The 10,464-nt window shown below is 35.6% G+C and overlaps 1 non-coding gene across 1 annotated transcript; it reads right to left on the reverse strand.

Moving 5' to 3' along the window:
* Window positions 1-267: 267 nt before the first annotated feature.
* On the reverse strand, window positions 268-374 carry LOC128287332 (small nucleolar RNA R71). Its single transcript, XR_008278032.1, has one exon. It is a non-coding gene; the product is annotated as a small nucleolar RNA R71 (small nucleolar RNA).
* Between the last annotated feature and the right edge of the window lie 10,090 nt (window positions 375-10,464).

The raw sequence follows: 10,464 nt of genomic DNA on the forward strand, positions 1-10,464 counted from the left end.
ATGTTTCAAATGCTCCAAACGGTGGGCCAATTCAGTGGTATGCCCACGGAAGATCCACATTTCCACCTTCAATTGTTTATGGAGGTGAGTGATTTATTCAAGATAGCTGGTGTGACTGAAGACGCACTAAGGTTAAAGTTGTTTCCATACTTATTACGAGATCGAGCACGAGCATAGCTCAATTCATTGCCACCAAGTTCCATATTTAAATTGAAAGAATAAGTAGAGAGATTTTTGGCTAAGTATTTCCCGCCTAGCAAAAACGCTAAGTTGAGGAATGAGATCACAACTTTCCAACATTTGGATGATGAGTCTTTGTATGAGGTCTGGGAGTGATTCAAGGAGTTACTTCGTAAGTGTCCTCATCATGGGATTCCTCATTGTATCCTGTTGGAGACATTCTATAATGGTCTCAATGTACGTACAAGATTGATGGTAGATACTTCTACGAATGGTGCAATTTTGTCTAAGTCTTATAATGAGGCCAATGAGATCATTGAGAGGATCACGAGTAATAACTATCAATGGTAAACAAATCGAATAGCTTTAGAAAGACGTATAGCCGGAGTTTATGAAGTTGACACCCTTACATTGTTATCAGCTCAGGTATCGTCTATTTCCTCTATGTTAAAATAGTTTACTGCTAATAGTGCTAATAATTTCACAGCTCAGCCACCAAGTCCGTTTGAATTATTTTCCTGTGTGTATTGTGGAGAAGATCATTCTTTTGAGAATTATCTGTCAGATCCCGAATCAGTGTACTATGTGGGGAACCAACATCAAAATAGGAGTGGACAAGAGCCCTAGTCCAACTTCTACAATCCTTCATGGTGTAATCATCCTAACTTTTCTTGGAGCAACCAAGAAAATGGACCGAACAACAACCTATTGCAGCATAGACCCAACCAATCTCAAGGGTTTAATCAGTAAGCTCCAAAATCACCTCAAGTTGAGGCATCAAACAATTTGGAGAACTTGTTGAAAGCATACATGACAAAGAACGACGTTTTGATCCAAAGCCAAGCAGCAACATTGAAAAATTTGGAAAACCAAATAGGTTAGTTAGCTATAAAGCTTCATAATAGACCGCAAGGAACCTTGCCGAGCGATACTAAGACTCCAAGAAATTTGGGTAAAGAACATATCAAGGAAGTAGCATTGCGAAGTGGTAAAATTCTGGAACCCCGATTGATTAATGTCAAAGATAAGCCTATTGACAAGAATCAACCAGCTGTTGAAATTCCTACACCAAAAGAGATAGAATCTGCAAAGACTGACAAGGTAAATCCTAACTTAGTGAATTCAAATACTTTAACATCTTTGGATGCAGATTTACCTACTCAGAAGAGTTATCCAATTCAACCGAAAGTTTCATCACTTCCATAACCGTAAAGATTGCAGCAACACAAGTAGAAATAGGAGGTGCAATTTGAGAAGTTTTGGATGTTCTGAAGCAATTACGCATCAATATTCTGTTGATGGAGGCTTTAGAACAAATGCTGAATTATGTGAAGTTTATGAAAGATATACTGTCCAAGAAGAAACAACTAAGTGAGTATGAGACTGATGCCTTGACAAATGAGTGCAGTGCGTTCCTACAGAACAAACTACCACTTAAATTGAAAGACCCAGGAAGCTTTACTATACCTTGTAACATTAGTGAATCTTACTGTGGTAAAGCTTTGTGTGATTTAGGAGCAAGTATCAACTTGATGCCTAAGTCTATTTTCAAGATGCTAGGGATAGGTAAAGTAAGACCTACAACTATGAAACTTCAGCTAGCAGACCGATCTTTAGCATACCCCGAGGGAAAGATCGAGGATATTTTGGTAAGAGTCGATAAATTTATTTTTCTTGATGAATTCATTGTCTTAGATTTTGAAGCAGATAAGGAAGTGCCACTCATCCTTGAGAGATCTCTCTTAGCCACAGGAAGAACGTTAATTGATGTACAGAAAGGTGAACTCACCATGCAAGTTCAAGACGATCAGGTAACCTTTAACATTCTTAAAGCGATGAAATTTCCCGATCCGACATAAGAGTGTTCAGTTATGGAAGAGATAGAAACCTTGGTTTCTATGGAAAGTAATTTTGAAGAAGATCTATTGGAGAAAGCCTTGGATCTTGACCCTTTGGAGGATGAAGAAGGTGAAGAAAACATGGCTTTGATGGAAGCCAATTTGAGAAATTTTATTCAATCCACACGGTTTGAACCATTGGAGTTAGAAGTTAAAGAATTTGTGCAACCCAAGTTGTCAATTGAAGAACAACCTAAAATCAAACTAAAGGTACTTCCTTCCTATTTAAAATACGTTTATTTAGGTGACTGTTCCACTTTGCCTGTGATTATTTTAGTAGAACTTACGAAAAATCAAAGGGATCAACTAATTACTATTCTAAAGAAATTTAAGAAAGCAATTGGTTGGACCATAGCTGATATTCGAGGTATAAGCCTTTCTTTTTGCATTCATAAAATTATTTTAGAAGAAGGTAAAAGAGCTCGAATTGATGAGCAAAGGAGGCTCAATCCTATTATGAAAGAAGTTGAGAGAAAGGAAGTGATCAAATGGTTAGATGCAGGAATCATCTATCCTATTTCAGATAGTTCTTGGGTAAGTTCGGTGTAGTGTGTGTAGAAGAAAGGTGGAATCACGATTGTTGAAAATGAGCATAACGAGTTGATTCCAATGAGAACTATTACTGGTTGGAGAATTTGTATTGATTACAGGAAGTTGAATAAAGCCACTCAGAAGGACCATTTTCCGTTGCCTTTTATGGATTAGATGTTAGATCGATTGGCAGGTAATGAATTCTATTATTTTTTAGATGGCTATTCAGGATATAACCAATGTAGCTCTGGAGGACCAACATAAAACAACCTTTACTTGTCCATACGGTATGTTTGCTCTTAGGCGAATGCCTTTTGTTTTATGCAATACACCTGCAACATTTCAACGATGCATGATGGCAAAATTCACTGATATGGTTGAAAATTTTGTTGAGGTTTTCATGGATGATTTTTCTATTTTTGACAACACTTATGATATTTGTCTGAGTAATTTGGCTAAGGTACTGAAGAGATGCGAAGAGACGAATCTAGTCCTTAACTGGGAAAAATGTCATTTTATGGTTAAGGAAGGGATTGCCTTAGGGCATAAAATCTCAAAGAGAGGAATTGAAGTCGATAAAGAAAAGGTGGACGTAATTGAAAGATTACCGGCCCCAATTAATGTGAAAGGAGTCAAAAGTTTCTTAGGCCATATCAGTTTTTACCGAAGGTTTATCAAAGATTTCTCAAAAATTTCTAAACCGTTGTGTTTGTTGTTAGAGAAAGATACAATGTTTGATTTCAACAAAGCATGTTTCGAAGCTTTTGACGATTTGAAAAAATGGTTAATCTCAGCCCCAATAATTGTTACACCTGATTGGAGCTCACATTTTAAGTTGATGTGTGATGCAAGTGATTATGCTGTTGGAGCTGTGATGGGTAAAAGAAAAAACAAAATGTTTCACCTTATTTACTATGCAAGTAGAACTTTGACGGGAGCCCAACTTAATTATACGGTAACTGAAAATGAACTCTTTGCTATAGTTTTTTGCTTTTGACAAATTCCGCTCATATCTTATAGGTACCAAAGTTACAGTATTTACTGACCATGCAGCCATTAAATACTTGCTCATGAAGAAAAATACGAAACCGAGGCTAATTCGTTGGGTACTTTTACTCTAAGAATTTGACCTTGTGATTCAAGATAGAAAATGTGTCGAAAATCAAATAGCTGATCATCTGTCGAGGTTGGAACAAGACGAGGTAACTCGATCATATGTGCCCATCAACGAGAATTTCCCAAATGAACACTTATTTGAGGTAAGTCGAATTCATGAAACACCTTGGTTTGCTGATTTTGCCAATTATCTTGCATGTGGAATAATTCCTCGAGAAATGACATACCAACAAAGGAAAAAATTCCTTCATGATAGTCGGTATTATTTTTGGAAAGATCCATTTTGTTTAAATAGTGTGCAGATAATATAATCTGAAAGTGTGTGGCTGAAAGTGAGATTGTTGAGATCTTGTATTGTTGCCATTTATCTCCAAGTAGGGGACGCTTTGGTGGTTCCCAGACTGCAGCAAAGATTTTTGCAAGCAGGTTTCTTTTGGCCTACACTATTTAAAGATGCTTATGCTTATGTGAAGAACTTTGATAAATGCCAAAGGACCGAAAATATATCAAGGAGGAATGAGATGCCCTTGACAAACATTTTGGAGATTGAATTATTCGACATATGGGGCATTGACTTCTCAGGGCCATTTCCTTCTTCGTATGGGAACAAATACATCTTAGTTGCTATGGACTATGTATCCAAGTGGGTTGAAGCTGAAGCATACCCTACTAATGATGCTAAGGTAGTCAAGGGATTCCTACATAAGCATGTGTTTACACGATTTGGGACACCAAGAGCTATTATTAGTGGTGAAGGTTCTCACATTAAAACAAATGGCTTAAGTGGTTGCTTGACAAATATGATATGAAGTACAAGATTGCTATTGCCTATCACCCCCAGTCTAATGGGAAAGTTGAAAGAGTGAACCGTGAAATCAAAGGTATCCTTGAAAGGGTAGTACGCCCTAGTAAAAAAGACTGGTCTCGAAGGCTCGATGATGGATTATAGGCCTATCGAACAGCATTTAAGACACCGTTAGGAATGACTCCTTATCGGTTAGTCTTCGGAAAGGCATGTCATTTGTCATTAGAGTTGGAGAATAGATCTCACTGGGCTTTGAAGCAGTTAAACTTTGATATTAAACAAGCCGATGAGAGAAGGATGTTACAACTTGATGAGTTGGAATAGTTGAGGTTGTTTTCCTATGAGAATGCCAAAATGTGTGGCATGATAGTCATATACAACCTTGCGAGTTTAAAGAAGGTCAAAAGGTTTTGTTGTTTAATTCAAGGTTGAAGTTATTTCCTGGGAAGCTTCAATCCTGATGGAAAGGACCCTATACCATCTACTGAGTTTATCCTTATGGAGCTATTGAATTAGATGATAATTACGGAGGTATGTTTAAAGTTAATGGTCAACGTCCCAAACACTACTGGGATGGTGAAGTTGAGCGAGTTGAATCCTCGTTCAAATTAACAGGCCCTTGATTTTTCATGAACTCATTTTATAAATAAATAATTAATTAGAACTTATTTTCTTAACTTAATCACATTTAATTAATTCTGTCTAAGGAGATTAGAACTTAAGCGGGACCACTGTGACCCCTCCAACCTTTTCTGGGAATTAATTTCATATAATTTGTTAAGAAGAAATTTTCTAATTAAGATTTAAAATTTTTAAGTTTCATTTGTTTTGTTTAAATTTTAAATTTTTATGTTAATAAAGGGGGTCAAATTTGGTACAAGTACTAATCAGTTTTTTTTAGTAAGTTGCAAATACAGTCTAAGTTTGAAGCCCAAGATAGCAGAAAGGAGGGAAAAATCCATACTTTGCCACCACTTCCATTACTTGCCGCCCAAGTAACCCTAATGTAGCTAAATTTTTGCTACATGTTGCCATAATTCTTCCCTATATAAACTCCTCTCCATTCTACTATTTTTCATATCCCTTAAAGCAATTTGCTTAACCCTAAAAATCCCTAAATCTCCCTCTTATGCCACTAGCCTCAAATCCCGAAAGAAACCTAGTATTTCTTCCCTTTTTTTTCCAAAACCACCTATTGTAGGTCGCAAGAAGATTTCCGTAGCACCAACGTTGTTGCCTGCACACTGTCATTTCTGTCACACGCTGTTGTTGCCATTGTACCATCCTTGTCGTCGCAAGATTTTTATCGTACAAGTCCTTACCTATCTTGTTGATTTCTCTTTTCCCCCTTGTGCAGAAACTTTGTGAAATTCTCAAAAAAAGATATCGTGTCTTGTAAAAGAACTAGATCTTCAAAGACTACTTCTAAAAACCCAATTTTGATCGAAGAAAAAGTGAAAGAGAGATTTGATTCAATCTCCAAGCATCAACCTATGATGCCAGAAAAAGGTTTTAACTTGAAGAGTTATGATTTGATGGTTGTTCCTATACCGATTAGAAAGAAAATCAATGCTCTCAAGTGGGAACAATTTTGTGATGCTCGTTCACTTCCCAATGATGAACTAGTTCGAGAATTCTATGCTAGTTTGACTATGCAAGATGCTATTGAGGTCATCGTTCGAAAGAAAAAGGTACCTCTTACTTCTAAGTCCATCAATGATTTGTTTAACTTACCTGATGTTGAAGAAGATGAGTACTACCCCATGATGAACAATATCAATTGAGATTTTCTTCAACAAGTGCTTGATGTTGTGACAAATTCGGGACCCCAATGGATTATAAGAAAGTATGGAAGCCATTCTTGCCAAAGGGAATATCTAAAACTAGTAGCAAAGGTATGGTTTTATTTCGTTTGCTACAGTTTTATGCCTATCTCACATAGTTCCACCATCTCGATGGAACGGATGCTTTTGTTATATGCAATTTTGACAGAAAATTCCATTAATGTTGGGAAAATTTGTAACACCCTTTACCCGTATTCAATGCTGGAATAGGGTTACGAAGCATTACCAGACTTACAGTACAATTAAACATTCATTTAACATACATTTTCTCAATTCAACCATTCACCATTCAATCTCAATCAATTTGTCCCTAATACGAGCTTACAAAGCCCTAAACATGCTTTGAGAGTAGTTCGGGACTAAACTAATAACTTATGAAACTTTTACGGAACCTAGAAAATTTTCCTCAAAACAAAGGACACATGCCCGCATGGCCAAACCGTGTGTTTCATACAGCCACTAGACACGCCTGTGTCACAGGCAGTTTAGACATTTGAAATGGGAACACATGGCCTTGTCCCAGCCCGTGTCCTACCCTATGTCTAAACAAGTGAGCTTACTGCCTTGGGTCACACGGCCAACCACACACCCGTGTGTCTAGTCTGTATGCCCTTCGAAGTGGCCACACACGCCCGTGTGCTAGGCCTTGTTCTAGGCCGTGCCAAACCTGTAGGGTATACTGACTTATGTCACACAGCCAAGTCACACACCCATGTGTGAGGCCGTGTGGAGCATACTAACTTGATTTATAAAACCACTCTAGGGGACACATGACCGTGTACTTAACCGTTTGTCACACACAGCTGAGACACATGCCTGTGTCTCTACCCGTGTGGACAAAAAAAGGATATTTACCAAGCCAATTTACCACCCAAATGTACATATACCTACCCAACCAAAATGGCTCCAAATCATAGCACAAATGAACATCTCATTTAGCAAACATACCAAAACACATATACAAATCAACTAACTAAACCTTTACCAAACATACATCATTTTTCACCAATTCACAAACGTAATTCATATCTAATGTCAACCATTTAGTATATCTATATCAATATCCACAAACTTCATAATATAAGCCATTCACATGTCCATCCATGAATTCAAAATATCAACCATATATGCACATAACCAAATCCACCAAATTAAGCCAACACTCATGGCCATATTTACAAACCAAAACATATGTCATTACAAGTCATTACAAATTACCAAAATCACTATCAACCCATAATCAAGATGACTCAAAAATACCTATACATGTCATATACTTTAAATACCAAAGTTTCAAGGTACCAAGTGATAGGTAGATAATGTGATGCGATCTCTGACGATCCTCGAATTGGAACTAGCTTTGAATTCACTATAAAACACGAGAAAATAAATAAGTAAGCTATAAAGCTTAGTAAGCTCGTATGAGATAAACTTAATGCAATCACATAAACATAAATAAATAATTTGAATACATCAATATGTAGCTTACCTTAACTATCAAACCTTTCAAATGCTCATTCACAAAATTATATACTTCCATTCTCATTTATTCGATTCAACACTAAAATAGTTTATACATATACCTGTACCATCTCGTACCAACCTTATATACAATTTCGTCTTTCATTTACCTGTTAAACCATTTGGAATAGAAGTCGGATACTCAAGGGTCTTACACGATAAGTACATATACCATGGCCCGGAGCCAAATCAAGGTAACTTATTTGAAATACTGATATTATGGCTCGAAGCCATATTAACAGATATCCATGGCCCAAAGCCAAATTGGTTTATCTCACTCCCGAAGTGCTATATCGTGGCCCGAAGCTAACTCAAAGTATCCCTAATGACATGTCACTAGCATTCTAAACTATTCCTAAGGTTCAATAGGGCTTCCAACTGTCGATTCATCGTCAAATCATTCCCAAACTTGTCCGAAGTGACATAATCACAATTTATGCTATATCAAAGCATATAGAATACGTTTGAAATGAAATTATAACATATGAACTTAGCTCGATTCAAAAATAATGAAATTGTCGATTAATTGAGTACTTTATCTTTTCCCCAATCCAAGTCTGTATTTCTCCTTTCTTGATCAAAATATATTTAAAATTAACTTATTTAATCAACTATTCATTCAATTTAGTCCAAAACACACTTTAAAACACATTTACACTTTTGTCCCACATATTTCACATTTTTTCACAATTTAGTCCTTATTTCATAAAATCAAAATTTAATGAAATTCACAATAGACCCATGCTAGCCAAATTACTATTATGCCCCTAGCTACCCATATTTTTCATTTATTTCACATTTTAACCACTAACTTTACACATTTTACAATTTAGTCCCTAATTTGCATTTTCACTAAAAATTACTTAACAAAACTTGTTTAACTATTAACAACCATTCAAAATCTATCATAAATCATCAAAAATCACACATATTCATCAATAGAAACTTTCAAAATCTTTAACAATTTTGCAAAATAGTCCCTGGGCTAGCTAGTACTAGATGCAACGATCACAAAAACATAGAAATCATTAAAAACCAAGCAAAAACGAACTTACAATCAAGAAATATAATAACCGAACCCTAGAAAGCTCCCATGGCTTCTCAAGCTTTGTATTTTTTATGGACTAAGTCATTTAGAATGAAGATACATTGTTTTGTTATTATTTAACTTAAGTTTATTGTTGATTTACTTATTTAACCTTGGTTTAAAACATTAAATATCACATAATATATGCCCATAATTGTCCACCGACCATTATAATGGTCTAATTACAACATAAGTACCTTTACTCTAAGGTTCTCTAGCTATTAAATGCTTTTAGCTAATAGAACTCCACTTTTATACTTCACGTGATTTAGTCTTTTTTACCGAATTAAGCATTCAAATAATAAAATTTCTAAACGAAACTTTCACACAATCATATATTCATGTTTTAGACCTTAAAAAATAATAAAATAAATATTTATATCACATATTTGTGGTCTCAAAACCACTATTCCGATTTGACTAAAAACGGGTTGTTACAAAATTATTCTCAAGGAGATTCATGATTGTGCTAAAAAGAAGACAGGAAGTGATTATTTTCCATCATTAATCGCTTCGCTTTGCTTAAGGGTCCATGTTAAAAAATAAGCAAATCTGAAGTGGCAATATGTTTAAGGGTGCATTACAAATCATGATCTTGAAAGATTAGTAGAGAAGGTGCATGAGCTGAATCAAGGCGAGCAAGATGAGCCAACTGAGCTAGATAACAAGGAGTCAACAAATGAAACTGAAACTGAAGCTAATTTAGTTACAGACACTAAAGAAGAAGAATCTGACAAGGAACCGAATAGTCCTAAACTAGTTGAAGGATCTGCAACCCCTAAACTAGAGGTTGAACCAGAAAAAGAAACAATCAAGCTAAGTGTTGAACCTGAATCTACATGTAAGAGCCCTGTTTAGACCCTAGTCAGAACAGTGTTTTCAAGACCACAAATCTGAGTCAAAAAAATATTCTAATTTTTTCGTGCTTATAGTATGTGAATTGATATGTGTAAAAATTTCGTGAATTAATTTTATCGTTTGAGTGTCCAATTTGACAAAAGGACTTAATCGCGTGAAATGAAAAGTGGCACGCTATATGTTAAATGTGCCTATTTGTTGTGGCTTATTAAATGTGAGGTCCTTATGTTGTACATGGACCCTTGGATTAATGCATGGACAAAGTTAGACATGAGTTAGTGGATTATTAATGTTATAATAAAGGGTAAAATAAGTAATTGATAATTATGTTATTATAATTAAAACAAAAGCTAAAATTTAGCTCATTTTATTTCTTCTTAACAGAAAATATAAAAGAAAAAGAAATAAAAAGACTAAGATAGGGTTCGACACTCATTTTGCTCAATTAAGGTATGAATTTTGTTCGGTTTTTGATGATTTCTATGTTTTTGAGATCGTCGCTTTGAGTACTAGCTAGCCCATGCCTAAATTTTGGAATGCGTTGATGATTTTGAAAGTTTCGATTGATGAATGCTTGAGCTTTTGAATGTTTGATGATGAATAATGAAAGCTTGGTGCTTGATA

The sequence above is a fragment of the Gossypium arboreum genome, chromosome 13 (assembly GCF_025698485.1).
Source record: "Gossypium arboreum isolate Shixiya-1 chromosome 13, ASM2569848v2, whole genome shotgun sequence".
Taxonomy (NCBI): domain Eukaryota; kingdom Viridiplantae; phylum Streptophyta; class Magnoliopsida; order Malvales; family Malvaceae; genus Gossypium; species Gossypium arboreum.